This window comes from Manis javanica, chromosome 2, assembly GCF_040802235.1.
Source record: "Manis javanica isolate MJ-LG chromosome 2, MJ_LKY, whole genome shotgun sequence".
Classification (NCBI taxonomy): Eukaryota; Metazoa; Chordata; class Mammalia; order Pholidota; family Manidae; genus Manis; species Manis javanica.
In genome coordinates, this window is record NC_133157.1 from 6,290,292 (window position 1) to 6,310,654 (window position 20,363).

A 20,363-nucleotide genomic window follows, 5' to 3' on the forward strand; every position below is an offset into this window, starting at 1 on the left:
TCTGAGCCTCCTCTTCTCATCCACTGCCTAGAGAAGAGCAGAGTGAGGACTCCAAGGAGGGTGTGAGGATCAGTGAAATGGCAAGCAGGGTGAGGGCAGGGCCCGTGGGGAACATGCCCCAGTCCCCAGTATCCTCCCCCACCTGCCCAACTGTGGGTCTTGGATCCTGTATCCTTCTTTGGTTTCAGACATTTGAAGGTCGTTAGTAAAGCTAAATCAACCCCAAGACCACTGCCCAGGCCCCTCTGGCTGGCTTCTCACCTGCCCGACCCTTCAAAGGTTAATGCATTTGGCAGCCCGAGGCTCAGTCTAATCCTCCTGCTCCTCACTAGCTAGCGCTCCTCCCAGCCTCCTAGCCTCCTCCCTTCCCACATTCTCCGTCCTCTGTTTTCCTTCCAAACCGCTCCTGCCTGCTTCTAGTCTGGGCTAGAGAGGTCTGGAGCCCTGAGAACATGCGGGCAAGAGGCTGTCAGACTAGAAGAGCTCAGCTCTAAGGAAGGGCCTGCCCTCCAAGGACAAACTTTGTCCCTGTCCAGGGTGCCAGTGTTTTCCCTCCAAGGCTCAGAAGCTAAGGAGACTTCCATTTCCAGACACAGGCTTGTGGAGGACGTGTCTTGTCACCTAATCTTGCACCAGCTGTATTAGGTGGGCCTTGGCAGATCCAGGCTTTGGGGGGGCCTGAAGCTTTTAAAATCATGGAGACCCTCTTTAAGAAAAATAATACAAAGTTATGAACATACACTTAAGGCCAGGGCCTTGGCAGGGCCATGCAAGAGTCCCTGCAGCTAGTTTCATTACCTTTTCCATAAATCACCTGGGTAGGGGGGCTGGCACAATTGTCATCCACTTACAGAGGTGGAAACAAGGCTTAGAAAGGGAAGTTGCTGTCCCAATGTCGCACAGCTAGAAAGAACGAGACTGGGCTTCGGGCTCAGGTCTTACTGCACAGACCTGACATTGGGTCAGCTGCCTCAGTGCACGGACCACCTTACTGACTCATCTGCTCCACGCCGTGTCTCACCTGTCCCCACCATGCGTCCAGAACAGGTAGGGACAGGCAGAGCAGCCTTTGCCTCCAGACCAGCCTGTGCTCTTCTCTCCAACACCTTCATGCCCCAAGACTCCAGCCTAGGAGACTTTCTGTCTCATGACAACAATTGCACAGTACCAGGAGGTAGGTCTCTTTTGCCCTTTTAAATTCTCCCAGCTGTACCAGCTCATTCCAGAACTCAAACTCCTCCCCTGAGCCTGAGGGAATGCCCTGTCAGTGAACGCCCCAGGAGCAGGGGCAGGTTCTGTCTGGTTTGGCAAAGCATTTCCCTCTCTCAGCGTGGGATCCGTCCAGCGTCTCTTCTCAGCCTGGGGGTCGGGGGACGGGGGACGGGGGAGGGCAGGGTCAGTGGAGAGGTTGTTAAACTGCAGATTACTGAGCCTCTCCAGACCTACTAAATCAGGTGCTCTGAGCATAGTGGCTGTGACTGTGCATTTTACAACTTCTTTGGGTGACCCTCCAGCTCAGTAAAGTTTGAGACTCACTGACCCAGGGACCAGAAAAGGCAAAATATTGTGTCTAGACCAAGCACCTCTCACAAAGGGGATGCGTCACCCCTAATTCAAGCTGATCTTACCAGAGCACAAGCCCATCTTCCAACTGAGAGCTAATCGTCTCTAACGCTTATTAAAAACCTACTGAGTGCCTGGGACTGGATCTGAGGCTTTAGAAAGCTGACCTCATTGGGCACTCATGAAAGCCCAATGAAGTGGAGTCAATGATTACCCCCACTTTACAGAGGGGGAAACTGAGGCCTGGGGAGGCAAAATGACTTGTAGAGGGGACATAGCACTGGGGAGCGAGGTGGATGGAATAGGAATGGGTCTTGAGATCTAATCTCATCTAGAGATGAGAGTTTATACACCAGCCTGTGAAAAGCGTGGGGGCGGAGGAGGGAATCAAACATGCTACAGTCAGTACAGGGACCTCAAGCTAAGATGTGCAACAAAATTAGGCAAGAGACCCCAAAGAAATCTAATCAAGCATGCTTCTTCTCCCTGGTTTCTTTGGAGTCAGCGTTCTGGGGAATGTGTATTTGCGGGAGGATTTCATGTATTTGCTTCAGGCAAATCTTTGCCTTTCCTCTGCCTGCAGTTCGGGTACAAAAGAGAAGGAGCCAGGCCAGCAAGAGGCAAGAACCAGAGCGGGTAGTGAGCCCCTCCCTGGGCTTAAATGCAGGGCTGTAGCACTATGCTTCCAGAGCCGATGCTCTGGGCAAACACAGAGGCATTCTTTCCTGTTGCAGGAGGGTGATCAAGGGACCCGCATGGGATGTTTCAGGTGCAGAGGAGCTGACTTAGTGGCCACTGCTTCTGGTGTCTGGGGGGCTAGCTGGGGCAGAGGGTGTGGATTTGTACTGGAAGGATCCAGAAGGCAGAATCTGGGGACGTCACCCAGGGAGGTTGGTTTTGCCTCACAAGACAAACTATCTAATTGTCAGGGCAGCTTTGCAGGTAGTGAGTGCTCCACCTGGGGAGGTATTCAAGGACAGACAGATGTGTGTGTGTCCATCGTATGACTCAGGAAAAGGATTGGAAACTTTGAAATTTTTTTCAATATTGAGACTGGAATTTTCCATTCCTGACATAACTGACCAGCCCACGTGGGACATATGAGAAAAATCAACAGAGAGGAATGGTGGCAGGTTAAGGTGCCCAGACTGGGAACCCACAGACCCTGGAGAGGTGCTCAGGGACACGGAACCAAGCCCCCAGCCCTTGGCCATCCAACACAACTGCCATTTCAAGACATTCAAATGTGCTCCTTTCTCTTGTAGATCTGTAAATGCCCATTAACCCTCCATGATAAGGATTAATAATATTATTACTGATAACTGACAGTCACTAGCCATAATACCCATAGCATGAACAGATCACTTCTGAGACAGGCTGCATTTTAAGCATTTTTTTTATGTATAAATACATGTAAATGACATGACAGTCCTAGGAGCAATGTCCTTACTTTTATTGTCATCCGTTTTACTGATGAGGACACTGAAGCTTGGAGACCTGACGTGTGAAGCCCCAGGACTCAGAGCTAGGCTCAGGAGCGGGGCTGGGAAATGCTGGTGGGAAGCCAGGGAGAAGCATGCTGCCCTCCATTCAGGGTCGCTTCTGCTGTCAGCGCTAGGGACCCTGGCCACCCCCAACCCCAAGGGTACACAGCAGCAGAACCTGGAATGGGGATGACGAGAGGGGACTGTCTCCTCCAACAGCCTTTTAACCTACACATATGGGTCTCAGAGAGGGGAAGAGCCTCTCAAGGTCATCAGCAAGTCCAGTGGTCACTGGGTCCCCGAGTCTTCCACATAGGCTTGTCCTATTGCATTCTTACACCCCACTCCTCTTTAAAAATGACATTTAAAAACTTATTAGTAGTATATTACTAAGAAAACTTTATTAAAGAAATAAGAAGACCTGCCACATGCCCCACAGTTGCTATGGGCCAGGAAATGTGTGCTGAAATGTTTCCTCACTCTTAAATTGGGGATAATCACAATGCCTTCCCTGCTGACATCACAGGAAGGGGTCAAGGTTAAAGGTGACTGTGGCCATGAAGCCACTTGATAGGCTGGAAGATATTGTCAATGTGATCACCTCTGAATGCTGGGCATAAGAATTAGAGGTGTGCACCTCCTACCAAGGCAACTGAAAGACATTTAGGGCCTAGAAGCCATCATTTCTGGAAAGCACTCTGGCCACTGTTCATTCACTCATACATTCACCCAAAAATCGTGTCTTGGGCACTGGCTGTGAGCAGCAGCATATGCAGCTCAGTGGCTTTGAGCACAGTCAGGTCAACCCCTCCAGTCCTGAGTTCAAGGCCGGCTTCACGACTCCCCAGCTAACGTGGACTTCTCTCAGAGCCTCAGTGCCTCGGTTAGGAGGCTGTGCAGTGATTCTAGCAGAGCCCAAGAACGGCGGCTAGCTGAGAGAGGAGCTGATTCCCTTCATGAGTCAGTTGAGGGAACTCTGTTCTGGGAGCCAGTGCAGGGCCCTCCACGAAGTCAAAGATGGCCACCACTTCCCCTCCATTCTTTCCTGTGTGTGTAGGGGGACCCAGGAGGTGGAGACCATCTTCCTTTTAAGGGCAAGCTGGAAGGTACACGCGGTACCTCTCTTGTACCCTATTGGTCAGAGAAGATCACATGACCACTGGCTGCAAGGGCAACTGGGAAATGTAGTGTTTAGCATGGCAGCCATGTGCCTCATTAAAATCCAGACGGCGATGTTCTATTACCAAGGGAAGATGGCAGAAGGGATACTGGTCAACAGCCAGCAGCCTCTGCCATGTAGAATTTAGGGAGGTACTTTAGGAAGGCACGCAGCACAGGGCCGGATACATGACTGGTGCTCGGAAACATGCACTCTTGTCAGTTGATATTGTGAGTCCTTTGCACTTTCCCAAGGGATACAGGGACTTGCTGAGGCCTGAGCACTGGGAATGCGCTGGCTGCTTCTCAGGGACATCCATCCTGAGCCATGCACCCTCTAGGTGGTAAGGAGAAGCACCAAGAGACAGCAACCCCCAGCCTAGTCCCCCAGAGCCCCGCAGCCCAGGCTAGGCAGGATCTCAGGCCTCCTCTCTCCCTTCAAGGCAAAAACAGCAAAGCAGCCTTGTCTTCAGGGCACAGGGACAAGGAGAGAGGGATGACACTGGGGAACTGCATCCCTGCTTCTACGGAGTGTGGTAACCTCTGCTGCCCCAGGGAGTGAGGCCGGAATCCACCCGGAAGTGCTCTGGCTCTCAAATGCTGGTCAGAAGACCAGGCAGGTATCTTTGTCCCTCCTAATGCAGCCCCAGCTGATTTGAGCTCTGAAACTTCCCCTCTCCAAATATTCCTCTCTGGTCCCAATACCTTCCCATCTTAATTGGGGGAGGCTGGTGGGTGACACAGAAAGGAGGAGCGGGATCCATCATGTCCCTGCAGGTCCAACTCAGTCGCAGGTCTCTTCTGCAGACACTGGGTTCAGGGTCAGGAGCTGAGACCCCCCAGAACAGACAGACCCTGACTCTGCCTCTTAGCAGCTGTGTGAGCTAATCTCTACAGTTATAATGGGGATGATTAAAACATCCATGTCTCCATTTTATTGTTACGATTCATAAAATAATCCATGCGAGGTGCTTGTGGAGAGAAAGGATTCAATGAGCAGTGCCCGCTCAGATCAGGGTGATGACTATGATTTTCTTTCATCTGTTCCACAGTCCTTGACTGTCTGCCACCTGTCCTGCCTACCCCACTGCCGGCGATGACTCCCATCCTGCAGTCTGCACGCTAAGCCTTTTCTGAGGCCCCCAGACAGGGCAGGTCCCCAGCATACACTAGCTTTGCCCTCCAGCTTTCTTATTCCCAGCACTTTCCAAAATCACGATGAATTAATTATGTGGATGGAGCGCTGCCCTTCACATGAGGAGTCCTGAGCCAGAAGGGACTGTGAGGATTTTGTTCACTGCGGTAGCTCTAGTGCCCAGCACAGGGCGTGGCACAGCAAGGATTCTAGTAAATGCTTGCAGAATGAATGAATGTGTAAATGAATAGATGGTGGATGAACAAGAAGGTGGTTTGCCATCAATCTGAGAATGTTTATTTAAAAGCAGACTTTATAGAGTTGGAAAGATGCTGATTTCAGTTTCAATTCTGTCATTGACTTGCTGGCTGACCAGAAGCGAGAACCTGCTGCTTTTTTTTCCCCTAGCCCACCCCCTCCCTGCTTCTCCTTGAGCCTCAGTTTCCTCATCTGTCAAATGAAGCTAATGACACTTTGTAGAGTGTGGTGAGGGATAATGGGGAAATAATGCAGATTTGTTGTGCCCTGGCACATAACAATTGCTTACTAAGTGCTGGCTATAAAACAGTCCTAGTCATTGTAAATATTCTTCTTGAAACAAGGGGTGCTTGCTCTGCACTTTTATGTCAAAATCCCTTGAACTGACCCCCTCTCCTTGACTACTCTGAAGGTCAGGAATGGCTGGTAAAAGCTCCCATTCATTCATTTATGCACACGGTGACTCAACAAACATTTTCTGAGTGTCTTAGGGGTGCTGGTCCCAGGGCTGGATGTGAAGAGCTGGGGGCAGAAAGGAGGGTCCTGTACGGAGGAGAAAAACCATCGAATTCCTCCTCGGTACAAAGGAAGCAACTGAGACCCTCTGCCTGCATCCTGCCATCCCCCACCCTCTGTGGCTGGTCCATCTGTGTCCTTTTCCTGCACCTCTTTCATCCCAGCCTGGGCAGGGGGCTCAGCGCCCCCACCGCACCTGCAGCCATTTCCTGCCTTCTGTCATCTGCATCCTTTGACCCTTTTGTCAAGAGACTCTCAGAAGCCTCTGAACTGTTGGCAACCCTTGCAATTTTCTCGGCTGGGCTGGGCTTGGCCTCCTGACCTCACAGGGGCTGGGGCCAAAGTGGGCTTCTCTCGGGGCATCGCCCTGGGAGTCAGATGGATTCTGTCCTCATTCATTCATTCACAGGTTCCAGGTCTGTATGGGACCCACACAGTGATCAAGACACGTTCCCAGCCTGAGGGGCAGCAGCCCATCCCATGCTGAAGGGATTTGTCCCAGAACTCCCACAGCACGAGTGAGTCGACGACCCGGGCCAGGAGCACTGGACCAGGAGTCAGGCCTGGTGAATGCCTTTCCTTCTGAGCCTTAGTTCCATGTCTGGTCAGTGGGGCAACTAGAGAGAGAGTGGACTCCACACTCTAAGGTCTCTAAGCTCAAAGACTGAGAGAGGTCGAGGGAGGGCCTGGAACTTGCTAGAATGGGCTTCCTGGGTATAGGGAGGGGTCCCTGCCCAGAAGACAGTGGGGAGACCAGAGGTGGAGGGAGTCCAGGAATGAAGAGAGGGATGCTCATCTTCGGTCAGAAAGTGAACAGGGCCTTGGCCTCCAAATCCAAGCCTCTGCCGTCCACCTGGCATGGGCCTGCCGCCCAGTTCAGGAGAGGAACTTGGCTGGTGCCGCTGACAGGCTCCCATTTATTCAGCACTTACCCCTTGCTGGGCATGTCAGGCTGAGCTGCTTCTGCCAGGCAAGGATCTGCTGATGCTTCCCTCTGACCGTGTGGAGTGGGTACTATCATTCTCCCCACTTCACAGATGAGGAGATAGAGGCACAGAGAGATGAAGATGATTGTCCAGGGCCCAGCAGCTTATACATGACAGGGCAGGGTTTTGAACCCCGTTTGCCTGATGCCAGCCCCACACTGCTCTGTCCTTTGGTGAATGATTTAGGGTGGGTTCCAGGCATCAGGGCCCTGGGCTCATCTCCGCTGGGCTCATCGCTGCTGGCCTGCCTTTTCCATGTTCTGGCCACTGGAGTTCTAGGTGAATGGCTGGAGGCTCACCCTCCTCCCAGGAGTGGGACACAGTCAGGAAAGAGAGCAGAAAGTCCACCTTCAGCACAGCAGTGCCCGGCCTGAGAGGGGCCTCCTTTCTGCCCCAGCCCCTTCTGGGCCCCTGAGGGATGTCTTTCTCCCTAAACTCCAGGATGGCCAGTCCATCCATCTATTCCATCTATTTATCCATCCATCCACTCACTCATTCACTCACTCATTCATTCATTCACTCATCACTCACTCATCCATTCATTCACTCAGGCACTATGTGGGCAGCAGAATGCAGAGATGAGTGAGACAGGCCCAGAGTCCGTCCTCAGAGAGCTTCTTGAAGGGCAGCCAATGACACCTGTGAATGGTAAGGGTCAGTAAGAAGAACCCAGAAGGCCTGGGGGAAGGATTTCCAAGTGTCAGAACAGCATGTGCAAAGGTCTGGAGAGGGGAGGTGAACCTGTGCAGAGGTGGGAAGAGGGAGGGTGGGGGTTTGGGGGAGGGAGGGGCCCAGGTGACCTCGGCGGAGTGAGTCCCAGTGGGCCAGTGCGGTGGGCAGCCATCACCACGAAGCCTCGTGGGCTTCCCTAGGGCTGCACTGAGTGGGAGGCCCAGAGGGAGGGGAAATGGAGGCAGGGAGGCCCTGGGGAGGCTGGTATATGGGAGAGATGGTCAGGCTAGACTTAACAGGGTGGCTGCAGGGAGGGAGAAGGGACAGACTCCACAGCAGAGCCACCTGGATTCACCTGTGAGTGGGTAGGGGGGTCAGGGAGGACCCCGAGTTTTGAGACCTTCACTGTTCAGCTCTTGCAGCCAAAGGACAGAGGAGGGTGAGGTTCAAGAGTGGGGCAAGCGGGACAGCTGCTCTCCTCAGCGCCCAGACTGCCCCAGGACTGGACCTGCAGGGCCCTCCCAGCCACCCTCCGTGCCCCTGCGGCCTCCTCAGTCTCCCCTGCGCATTTGCTCAGCCGTCTTGGTCCTCAGGGGCTGGCATGTGCATCTGTCCGTCTCGGAGCAGAGGAGACCTGAGGAGCAAGGGGGGGTACCCCGAGGCTGCGTGAAGACCCCCCGGTTGGAGCCAGGCCCTCCCCCCACTGCTCTGCTAGGGCTGACTCCTTCTGGGAGGCGGCCTGTCCAGGCCAAGACTTGGAGCCTCGGCTGGCTGCCTGCCATGTCCCCCGCCCTGGGTCTTGGCCCTCGGGACAGCCAGCTGTTTGTCCACGAGGCCATCCATTGCCAGAGACGCCAGGTGTCCATCCAAGACAGCTCCCCTTGGGCCTGAGGAGGGCAGTCTTAGGGGGTCAGGGATGTACCCCAAGGAACCTGGAGAGCTGTGGGAGCCCAGGGCCGGGAAGGTACTGCCCAGCGATGGCCCCACCGTCCTCCCATTGTCCACACTCTTTCCCTTCCTCCCTCACTCCCACCCATCAAACCTACCCTTAAGTCTTTCAGTCAGTCCACCCTGCCCCTCCTTCTGCTGCCCTAGACCAGACCCCCTTTCTTTCTTGCCTGGCTTTCTGCAGCAACTACCTTGCTGGTCTCCCTGTTTCTACCTTTGTCCCTGGAGTCCCTTCTGCTCAAGGCAGCCAGAGCAATCTTTCTGGAAGATGCTTCTGAATATGTCACTCTTCCACCCAAAACCTTCCATGGCTCCCCATGACCCTCAGTGTGACCCTCAGCACAAGCCTGGAATGGCCTGACCCATACCAACCTCTCTACCTCCACTCCTCAGTTCTACTTCCTGTAGCTCTTGGCTTCTGAAAATGAACATTTTTTACTTGTCCCAATTAGCCCTGTTATTCTCACCCCTGGGCCTTTGCACGTACTGTTGTATCCTTTGCCTGGAACATCCCCGCATCGCCTGCTTGGCTGACTCATACTGGAACTTTGGGTCTCAGCTTAGATGTCTCCTTTTCTGCCCTCTTCCCCAACAGCAGGCTGGGTCAGGGACCTCCTCTGGCTCCTGCAGACCCTGGGTTTCCCCCCAGCCACTTGGGCAGGAGTAGGGTTGGGGAAAGGATGCACTTCCCCCCAACTTGGGAGGGAGCTCCAATGGGGGCGTGGAACTGTGAGCCACTCCGAGAGGCCAGAGCCCTCCTTCCTGGCAAACACTGCCAGCTATCAATTCAGACCTTTACTTCTCCTTCCTTGGCACAAACCTGGGAAACTCCCATGTGCGCCTCATGGCAGAAAGGAACTGGTCACTGGTCTGCAGCCTGGCCCAGCCCCATAGGAAGAGCACTGGATGGTGAGTCCAAGGCAGGCTCTGATGTGGCCTCCCAGTGCACCTGGCCCAGTCATGTCCCTTCTCTGGGCACGAGGTGGGGGGAGTTCCTCCTGGCCTGGCTCCCGCGGGAATATCGTACACCACTCCCACCTTGAAGGTTCTGAGCAGTCGGTCCTGGGGGTTCAGAATCTCACCCTCTCAAGTGACGAGTTAGCAAAGGAGGAAAACCTATCTGGTCAAAGCCATTCACAATCAACTGGCAGAACCAACCACAGCTCAGAAAACCAAGAAAACAGCCCCACTTTGGCCCTTAACATGAGAGGAGGCCTCCAACTGAAGCTGAGGGTAGAGGGTAAGGAGGTCTCAACTCAATACCTTATGAGAACTTCCTGGGGTCCCCACCACCTGCAGAAGAAATAGTCTCTTTGTCTTCCGACCAGGGAGTAGAAGCCATGGAAGCAGGGGCTTTGTTCTTCCTGCACCAGTGCCTTGATTCGCCTCCTGACATATTTATTGGGTGCCTAATCTGTGCCAGGTACAGAAGCTCAGGGAGGGGGCTGCAGGTGCTGCCCCCAGGAGCCCATGGTTGGGCCAAGCAAGCTACCCAGAGCCTGGCAACTGTAACACCGTGTGGCAAACACAACAGGCAAACCAGACACACCCGGACCCCCTGACCACTGAGCTCTGGACAGGCGCTGTGAGGAGGGATCGTTACCCCTGCCTTCGAAATGGGGAATCCGAGCTTAGAGGAAATGGCAGGGAGCCAGGAGCTGGGATTCGCACTGAGGGGGAGCCAGTGTCAGGGTCTTGGCATCCCTCAGGAGGAGTGCACTGGCTCCTCAGCAGGGCCTGAACGATGTCACATGATGGAGCCTTCTATCCCCCCTTGCTGCCTCCCTTTCAACCCTTCCTGCGGATTCTGGGAGGCACCATGCTCCCACCAGCCACTGGGCCTTGGCACATGCCTGGACCACTAGCCCTCAAGTGGTAATTGTACGGTATGTATCTGTCACCCCAAAGCAGGTACCCCGGGGATGGAGGTAGGACTTGTTTTTCCTTTGTTTGCCCAAGAAGTTACCAGACCTGGCATGGAACAGAGGGCTTCCCTTCTCATTGCAAAAGTGTGAGTGAGTGAGTGGGGGACAACCGAAGGCAGGGCATGTCTTGCACCCTGGCAAGGGCAGGCCAGTCCTGTGATCCCGCTCTCTGCCCCGGATGGGGTACCCATTGTTTGGGATGGAGCTGAGCAATTAACTAACATTCTATCTTTGAATCCTCATAATCATCCCGGAGATTGGAAGTATCGTTATCCCACTTTCATGAATGAGGCTAGGAGAAATGAGGTGACCCACCCAAGGTCACTCAGCCAATGAGCTGGCAGAGCAGGAATTTGATTTTTCAGTTTACTGAGGTATAATGGATATACAATAACTGCACATATTTGAAGTGCACAATTTGATGGGTTTGGGCATATATATACATAAACAGTCATAAAACTGTCACTACCATCAAGACAGTGAACACATCCACCATTCCCCAAGTTTTCTTGGGCCCCTTTGTGGGACTTCCTGGCCCCATTGGTCCCCAGGCAACCACAGAACTTTCTGTTACCAAAGGTGTTTGCATGTTCTAGAATGTTCTATAAATGAATTCACACAGTATGCATTCTTTGTGGCCTGGCTCCTCTCACAGCATCACGACCCTGAGATTGTTCCGTGTGTTGTGGCATGTATCAGGACTTCTTTCTTCTTATTACTGAGGGTTGTGCCACTTGGGGATGTACCACAAACTGTTGAGCCAGTCACTCTCCTGTGGATGGACATGTGGGTTATTTCCAGTTTTGCCTATTACAAATAAAACTGCTATGAACATTCACGATCAAGTCTCTGTGTGGTCCCAGGATTCATTTCTCTGGGATAAATGCCTAGGAGGGGAATGGTGGGGTCATATGGTAAGTGTATGTTTCGTTTTTGAAAAAGCTGCAAACTATGTTCCAGAGTGGTCCAAGCCGTCGCGTCCCCACCGGCTGTGGAGGAGGGGCCCACAGGAAGGTGGGGACGTGCGCCCGGCCCACTTGCCCCGGAGCGTGTGTCCCTCACCGCCCAGCCCCAGAACCTTCCGCCTCTGGCACAGGCAGTCCTTGGGCTGCCCGGTGGGAGGAGCCGACAGACGGCGGGTCTGGAGACGGTACCGACCCCCTCCCCGCGGTGAACAGCACGCCCCCCTCCAGGTCCGGCTGCCTCTGGGAGCAGAGGGCTGCCTTCCCAAGGGGCCCAGGCTCCCGGGGCCCAGGGCGCCCGGCGAGTGCCACGGTGCGGGGCAGGGGCCGGCTGGCGCCGCTGTGGCCCGTGACAAAGGCTTCTGGGAGGAGGCGGTGCTGAGGGTTCGGCCGGGCTGCTTACCAAGCCGGTGCAGGGGTGAGCGTGCTGGGAAAGGGCCGGTCCCCCTGGGCTCCGAGAGAGAAGGAGACAGAAGCCATCGCAGCCCTGGAGGAAGGGGAGAGACAGACGGGGCGGGAACCGGGGAGGGGAAGCAGCCGAACCGAGGAGGGGCGAACTCCCTCCGGCCCCCAGGGAGGTGGGACGGGGGCGGGGAGGGTGCGACAGGGGCGCAGGGCTTCGTTACCAACCGGAGCCCGGAGCCGGGCCGCCGCAGCCTCCCTCCCGCAGGAGCGCCGGGGCCCGCGCCGGCTGCCGCCGCCCGCGGCCGACCCCACGCGTCCTCAAAGCCCGCCCGTCCCACTTCCCCCGCCGGTTGCTACAGCAACTGAGCTCTGAGTAATCAGCTGCACGGTGACCTTTCTTCCCCCGGAGGGAGGAGGGAGGGAGCTGGGGAGGGAGGGGAGGAGGCAGGAGAGGGGAGGGCGCAGAACCGAGGGGGGGCGGGTGGAGGGGAATGCGGGGGAGGAGGGCGGCTGAGCGCTGGTCAAAGCTGCAGAACAGAACGCCGCAGCTGGGGTCTGGGGGCTTTGCGGGGAGGAGCTGGCAGTCAGAAGGCAGGAGAGAGGAGGGGGCGGTGGGCTGAGCTGTGATGGGGGGCGGGAGAAGCTGGGGGACCCGGGGACTGGGTGGGGAGGTCCGTGGACCACCCTGCCGCCCCCTCCAGTGCTGTCTCTCCCACCCCCTGGGGATCAAGAGAAAATGACAAGTCCCCAGGGGCTCTCTGACCCAAAAGGTGCTCTTTTCCAGTGGCCTTGACTCCTCCCCATCCCCCAGATGGGAAAACTGAGGCCAGGAAGCTTGTTCGGTTTCAGGACACAGGGGCTTGACCCGTGACACCCTCACTCCCCACAACTGCTCCGATTGGGTGGCAAAGACACAGCCAGGGTGAGTCCCAGGCCACTCCCAGCAGCCCCCCTCCCCCACCACTGCTCTGCTACTGAGCCTCAGTCTCCCCGCTTGTAAGCAGAGATCCCCAAGGCGAGGGGTACATGGTACCCACAGACGCAGCCCTGGTTAGGGCAAGTCCATCCAGCCTCACACCCAGGTATTGATTTGAAATTCTCTAAACACAGAAGAAGATAGGAAGGATGTGTGATCCGTGGAGCTAGCTGCAGGAGCTTGGGTGAGGGGGTGGGTGCAGACAGGAGCCTTGGGGGGTATGGGCACCGCTGTGGGAGGGCAGGGAACTCTCCTGGTGCTTGGTATGCTGCCTGTCCACCCACAGGCCCCACCCCAGCTCCGTAGTCCTGGGCTAGGACCAGCCCCATCACCACCTGGCCCTGGGGACCCACCAGCAGTCTGTTTATGAGGCAAGCCAGCCCGCCCCCCAAACCCCCAAGTCACCGCTGTGCCCATGGAGTGGGGGAGGGATGACAGATGGTGGAGGTGCTGTAAGCAGAGTCTGCAGCAGTTGGGGAAGGGGAGGGGGAAAGCAGGGCTGCAGGAGGCTGCCACCCTGTACTCCTGCCTCACCCCGGGCCCCTGCACCCTGCTCCTCTCCACCTGGGCACCTCTCCCAGGCTCAGGCTACTGAGGGGGCACCTGACCCAAACTCTGCCACTAAGGCGGGCCAATTTCCTATGGACTCTGGGTGCTCCTTAGGTCTGCAAGGTGTTGGGGTTCCCTGGGGGTGAAGGCAATGGGGGCAATCTCTTAAGGCTCCACTTCAAGGGAAGTGGGCCTCCAGGCACGCGGCAAGGACACCATCACTGACCAGCTGACCAGGAAATGCCCGGCACTGGCAGGGAACAGTAGCAAAAGGGACCCCTTGGCACAGTGAGAGCCCCAGAGCCCAACGTTCAGCTCTAGGCTTCAGCTGGGGGTACTTGGGCCGGCTGGGAGCAAAGCTTGGGAGGGGTCTGTGTTTTCATCCTAGCTCAACACTGAAGTCAACTCCAGAACCTCTCTGGACCTCAGCATTTACATCTTCAGTAGTAAAGGGTGCTGGCTCCACCCACCTTGCTGGGAGACAACCCAGAAGGTCATAGGGAAGCGAAGAGCAAAGCATACGGGTAACTCTGGGGCCCATCTTTTCCAGATGAGAGAACCAAGACTCGGAGAGGTGAAGCTGTTTACCCAGAGCCAGCAAGTTGTTAACGGGATGCCCTGGGCGCTGGGTTGCCCAGGATGAGGAGCACATGAAGCTACAAAGCGACTGCACAGAGTCTGGCTGCCATGGCTGTGAGCCTGCCAGTTCCCTGGGGCTCTTGGCTTCTGGGAGCTTCCCCATTCCAGAAGCCTGCATGCACCTACACCTTCGGCAACAGGCCCTGCGGGTGTCATTTGGCTCAGGGTGGAGTTAATAGCCAAGGCAGTTCTGTCTCCCCGAGTCCAGCCCTGGGCCCTGTGCTGGACCGAGTATCCATGTGTGTCTTATCTGAAACCCCCTAGGCACTCTGGGATCTGGGTGCTGATATTATTCCTGTTTTCAGACTGGGAAAGTGAGACCCAGATAGGTGTGGTGACTTGCCTCAGGTCACACAGCACTGAGTGCCAGAGCTGGGATTGGAATCCATTTCTTGACCTCACAGGTGGCTTCTTAACCCCAGCGCATATCAGCCAGGCTTGACCAGACTCAGGGGCCTGAATGTGTGTCCTGTACTGGACTTTGCTATGAACAGAATTCCCTGGATCTCTATTAGAAAATATTGATGGACACAGCAGAAGGTCCCTGTGGGCACAGGAAAGAGAAACTTCATCCTGTGAGCAGGATGAGATTGGTCAGTAGAGCTGGAGAGGCCATGGTGCTAGGGATGCTCACAGTCCAGGGATTTTTTCTGATCTCTTGGTATTGGAAGGGCGGAAACTATTTCCCTGTTAGACAGATGAGGAAACTAAAGTCCAAGAAGGCGAGATGACTTATGACAAGTCCCATAGAGCATTAGGGGCAGAATCAGGGCGAAGGCAAGAGTCTCTGATTCCAACCAGTGTGTTTTTTGCTGTGTGCCAGTGCCGCCTCTACCCACTCACTTACTCATCCATCTGTCCTCACGTACATCTGTCTGCCCACCCACCTACTGATCCACTGACCCAGCCAGCCATCCGCCATCTACCTGCCCATCCACCCACCCACCTACCCACACTTATCTATCCATTTTTCCATAGACCCACCCACCCATCCACTCATTCATCTATCTGTCTACATATCCATTTACCCACATACACATCCATGAGCCCATTCCCCTTTTCATCTTCCCATCTATCCGTACATCTACCACCCATCCATCTACTTGTCCTCCCATCCATCCATCCACTCACCCACCAATCCTGCATCCATTCACTTATCAATTCACCCACTCTCCCATTCAGTAAAGCCATCCACATATCCATCTTCTCATCCACACATCCATCCCCTCATCCATCTATCCACCCATCCCCTCCCCTATCCACCATCTACAATCTATCCATTCATCCACCCATCTACAATCCATCCTTCTACCCATCTGTCCATCCTTCCATCCATCTGCCATCCACTCATCCAGTCACCTAGGCATCACCCTTTAACCACCATGCACCAACCCCTGTATCCATCCCCACCTACCACCCACTCACCATTCATCTGTTCATTTTATTTTTATTCTATAACCACTCCGAACTTGTTCCCACACCCTTTAGTTATGAAACATATGCTCATGGGAGCCAGGTGCTGATCCTGTGCTCTACGTGGAAGTGCACCAACTCCCCACCCGCCAGTTCAGCCTATCAAGTCCAGCTGATGTTCCCTAGGGCTGCAACTCCAGTGCAGGAGGTCCAGCGGCCTCTTCCCAGCTTGTCTCCTCTTGGATGCAAACCTGACTCTGGGTGCTTCTTTTCCTTTTCTCTTCTGAGTCACTTCAACTCCCAAGCTGGATTTTCAGTCCCAAGAGAAAGGCTAAAAAATCTGGAAACAGACCAAGCCGCCCACATGGAGTCATTTCCAAAGCCTCACTGCTCTACAAAGCACATGCTCATCCAGGGACTGGGGACTGGGGACTGGGCCATGGGCACCAGAGGTGATGCAAAATGAGCCAAGATCCACCAGTCCAGGGTCTGAGGACCGAAAGGATGGTGCGGAGCAGGAACTGGTCAGCTTCTGCTCCTGTCTCCAGCATGCTGTGTGACACTGGGTAATTGAGAACTGAGAGGAATTACCCCTGTTCCTCTGAGGAGTAGAGGAACGTATGTGGAAGCTTTAGAAAAGATGACAGCCCTTCACCAGCACCATGAGATTTTTGAGGGGGTTATCAGGGCTCAGCCTTTGAGGCATACTTTCTTTTATTACTAAAACCTTTCAGAAAGTTCCCTTGATTCTGCTCACACCAGCTAGCTAGCTTTCATTCATTCATTCATTCATTCATTCATTCATTCTGCACCAGCTGTGGATTAGGACTTGTATAAGACTCCAGGGATCTAGAAATCAATAAAGAGAGTTTCTGCCCTTGAAATTTGCCGATACGTGGCCTGGAACAGAAATCACAGTCACGTTGCATGGGTGCTGGCTCAGGCACAAATGTAGTCCCGGGGGATTCAAGGAGTATCGGCTAGGCTGGGTAAGCACGGAGGAGTCCCAGAGAAGGGGCGTACTCAGGATCTGGAAGGACTAGGAGGGTGACGTGGCGAAGGGCATTTGGGGTAGAAAGAAGAGCTCGCGCAAAGCCATGGAGGCAGACCAGGGACTTCCTTCAGTATCTACTAAGTGTCAAGCCCTGTAGCCAGTGTTCCCATCTCATTATCTCAGGGGATCTTCCCGAAACTCTGCAGGGCTGGCATTCTCTCCCCTTGCACGTTTCACTAATGAGAAAGCTGAGGCTCAGAGAGGGCCAGAAACTTTCCCAAAGACACAACATCCACATGCTAGACCTGGGACACCAGCCCATGCCTTTTGGTCTGACTCCAAAGCCTGGAGCCTTTGCTCATCTCCTCGCACCCTGAGCATCTCCCCCTTACCACGAGCATCTCCCCTTCAAGGTAAGGATAGGGGAGAAAGCACCCATCTTCATTCACCTCCTTTCAGGCAGTTTAGAGGGCTCAAGCGTTTGTTCAGTTAACAAATATTTATCCACTCCTCTTCTGGATCAGGCCCCATGCTGGGCTGAGAGGCTTGAACAGTGACAAAATAGGCCCCTCCTGCCCCCCTGGGGCACCCTGTTAGGGGTCTGCTATGGCGTCTGAGCTAACTCCCTGCAAAGCCCTAATTCACCCAGGCTTACAAATAAACCCAGGTGCTGTCCAGGCCCAACGAGTAGGGGCCATAGGCTCCCAGAGCATCGGCTGGGGAGGCAGCAGGCAGAGCTGTCAGCTTGGAACAGGCTCCTCTCATCAGCATGGGGCCCCAGCCTCCGTGCTTAAAGATCGCCTCGGGCGCTCTCTTAAAGATGCTAACGTTGCAGCTGACATTTGGGAGATCCTGGCAGGCGATCAAACCCGAGCTGAAAATCGGAGCTGCCGGGCGGGGGTGGGCACCAGGCAGCAGGGACCAGACTGGTTGGGGCCCCGGGCTACAAGCTTGGCCCTCGCTGGCTGAGGCTGTCTTCCAGCCCAGCCCTGCCCAGCCCGGCTGGGTATCTGGCTGGCTGCTGGGAAGACACGGGAGGAGGAGGGGGGCACAGAAGGTGAGGAAGGAAGCAGAAGACCAGATAGGAAGAGACCTAAATCTCTTACCTCATCCCCAGCGCAGGATATTGTCAGTAATCAGACGAATTGGCAAAAAAACATCCACCGGGCGATGAGTTATGGAAAAAAGGTAAGATGGAAGAAGGTTCCGGGTCCCCATTACATCTCTGGCTACAGTACCCAGAGCTGGGTCCCTACATTGGGAGGGTGCTCGGAGCAGCTGAGGGCTCAGAGGGAGGAATTAGGAGAAAAGATCCCCACTCCACCTCTGCCTGGGACACTGTTGGCCTTCCAGAAACTTCGACATGCCTAAAGCAACCTTGTCTCTTACCTTTCCTTATATTGAGTCTCCTTTCTGCCCACCCACCCACCATCATCCATCCACCTCCACCCACTCACCCACTACCCATTCATCTATCCAATCTACACTACCGTCCACCTAACCAATCCACCCTCTGCTCTTATATCTATCCAGCCATCCATCTGGCTACTTAACCAATTATCCCTTTCATCCATCCATCCATTAATTCATCTACTCAGCCATCCATCTCCCCACCCCCTACCCATTCTCCAGCCACCCCCAACACCCATCTACCCATCTCCCATCCATACCCCCATTCCCCATCCATTCATCCATTTCCCCATCTTGCATCCCCCATCCATTCATCCACCCATCCAAACGTCCATCCATTTCTCATGCATCCATACAAAAAAATATTTCTTCAGCACAGAGAAGGCACATCCAGCTCAGTTTTAGGGGTCAGGAAAGGCTTCCAGGAGGAAGAGCAGCTAAGCTGAGATGTGAAGAATGGGTAGAAGGGATCCAGGTAAAATGTGGAAGAGAGAGTGTTCTCTGAAGAGATGGGAGGCAAGAGCCAAAGGCCTCTCAGGAAACTTCCAGTCACGTTCTGGTTGTAGCGTAAGAGAGGGTAGCGTACCAGAGAGCCAGACAGGGGCGAACTCTGAGGCTGGGTGGACAGCAGGGCCAGGCGTGACGCTGGGACAACCTGGCTCAGCACACAGCCAGGTACATGGGTCATGGCCAGGGAAGAGAAAGATACCGAAGGCTCAGTTTCAGTCCTGTGGCTGTTTACCTTTGACCCCTCCAGACAGACCCCCTCCAGTTCCTGCAGCCGCCCACCTATCTCCCTGTCCTCTGAATTCCCGGGACTCCCAGTTAGATCCTGATAGCCTTACAGGCTTCTTCTTGAGACGCATGGATTCTCGCTTCTCTGGGTCAGGGCTCTGCCTCATCCTTCTCGGTGTCCTGCTCCAGGATACTTGGCTGGAGGTCCAAAAACATTCAAGAGATTAAAAAATAAGTATCCTCTCCCTTTATTCCCCTGCTCCTCTTCTTGGGGACTCCTATGCAACCAATCACTCTGCCCCAAAGCGTGGGTGTCATCTGCATCCCTGTCCCCTGTCCCCAGTGGCCCCTCCATGTCCAGGCAATTGCCCAGACCTGTCAGTTCTTTCTGACATGCCTTGAACCTGTCACTTCTCTCCCCTTGCTCAGCCACCAACCTGGGGCCGAGTAGCAGCCTCTTTGCTGTTCTTCAATCCAGGCCATGTGCAAATGCAATCACGGAGATTTTCTAGACTATAAACTTAACCACTCTATTCTCCTCCAACCTTCCATGGCTCCCCGCTGTCTCCCAGAGAGTCTGGAATCCCTGTCATTGCCTACATGGCCCTTCCCAAGCCGGCTGATGCTGACTTCTCCAGGTTCCTGGTTCACCCTTCTAGGAAGCCATCAAGGTCACTGCTGTCCACACTGGGTCTCCTGGCTCCAGTCACTAGACTGTCTTGGGCAAAAGCCTGGAAACATCCTGAGTCTCTAGCTCCCTGGTCATCTGTACACTTGACTCCACTGAGTCCCCACCTTCTGTCCCAGTGCGCCAGGGAGCAATTCCATGTTCTCAATACCATGTCCAACACCTGGTGGGCCCTCAGATAAAAGAAATATTGCTGATAGCTACAAGAATAATTTGAGTTTACCCCCAGACCCTCTCTTCCCAGATCTGACCATTCATTCCCATTTGTTATTTGTCCTTTAAACCAGAGCCAACTGCTTGGCCTCTTCTCTGCCTACAAAACATGTTTACTGATTTTATGGCTACAACATAGTTCCTTCCTGTCTTCACATTCACAGAAAAGAGGGAGCCCCGGCCCCAACTCAGAACTGGATTCTAGCTGGAGGCGTCCTCTCCCTGGCCAGCTCCAGGGAAAGGGTTTTTCTGTTTGTTCCTTGACCTTGAGCAGGAGCTGAGGCAGCCAGAAAGAGGTGAGACGGGTGCTGGGAAGGGGATGAGGAGGAAAGCTGGCACTGTGGCCCCAGGACATGCACTCTGTCCCTGGGGACCAGCCAGGTGACGGAAATAGAAGTGGCAGAGGAGATCAGCCATGCTGCATGCACAGCTCGGCCACAGAGGCCCCGAGGGACACGCCGCAGGCTGCCACTCCTGCTCTCAGTCCCCTGGGGTCCCTAGGCTGCACCCTCTGCCTGTCCCCATCCTTGGGAACTGAACAGACCAGGTATTCAGAGAGCTGGAAAGAGACATAAACCACCCAGGTAGAAAAGGACTTTGCCATCCACATGGGACCCAATTGCTAGATGGAGGGAATCGTCCAGGCAGCCTGGCCTTGCCCCTGGGGGGCCGACACGCTGAGGACGATGGCACCTGCAGGGGCCAGAGATAAAGAGATAAAGGAAAGGGCCTTC

General features: G+C 54.6%; 2 long non-coding RNA genes across 2 annotated transcripts; one reads left to right on the forward strand and one right to left on the reverse strand.

The window, feature by feature from the left end:
- Nucleotides 1-10,997: 10,997 nt before the first annotated feature.
- On the reverse strand, nucleotides 10,998-12,409 carry LOC140846524 (uncharacterized). Its single transcript, XR_012125690.1, has 2 exons — nucleotides 12,011-12,409; nucleotides 10,998-11,417 (listed from the first exon to the last, which is right to left on the reverse strand). It is a non-coding gene; the product is annotated as an uncharacterized lncRNA (long non-coding RNA).
- Nucleotides 11,424-16,473, forward strand: LOC108395336 (uncharacterized). The gene is made up of 3 exons (XR_012125691.1): nucleotides 11,424-12,025; nucleotides 12,797-12,934; nucleotides 14,088-16,473. It is a non-coding gene; the product is annotated as an uncharacterized lncRNA (long non-coding RNA).
- The last annotated feature ends 3,890 nt before the right edge of the window (nucleotides 16,474-20,363 follow it).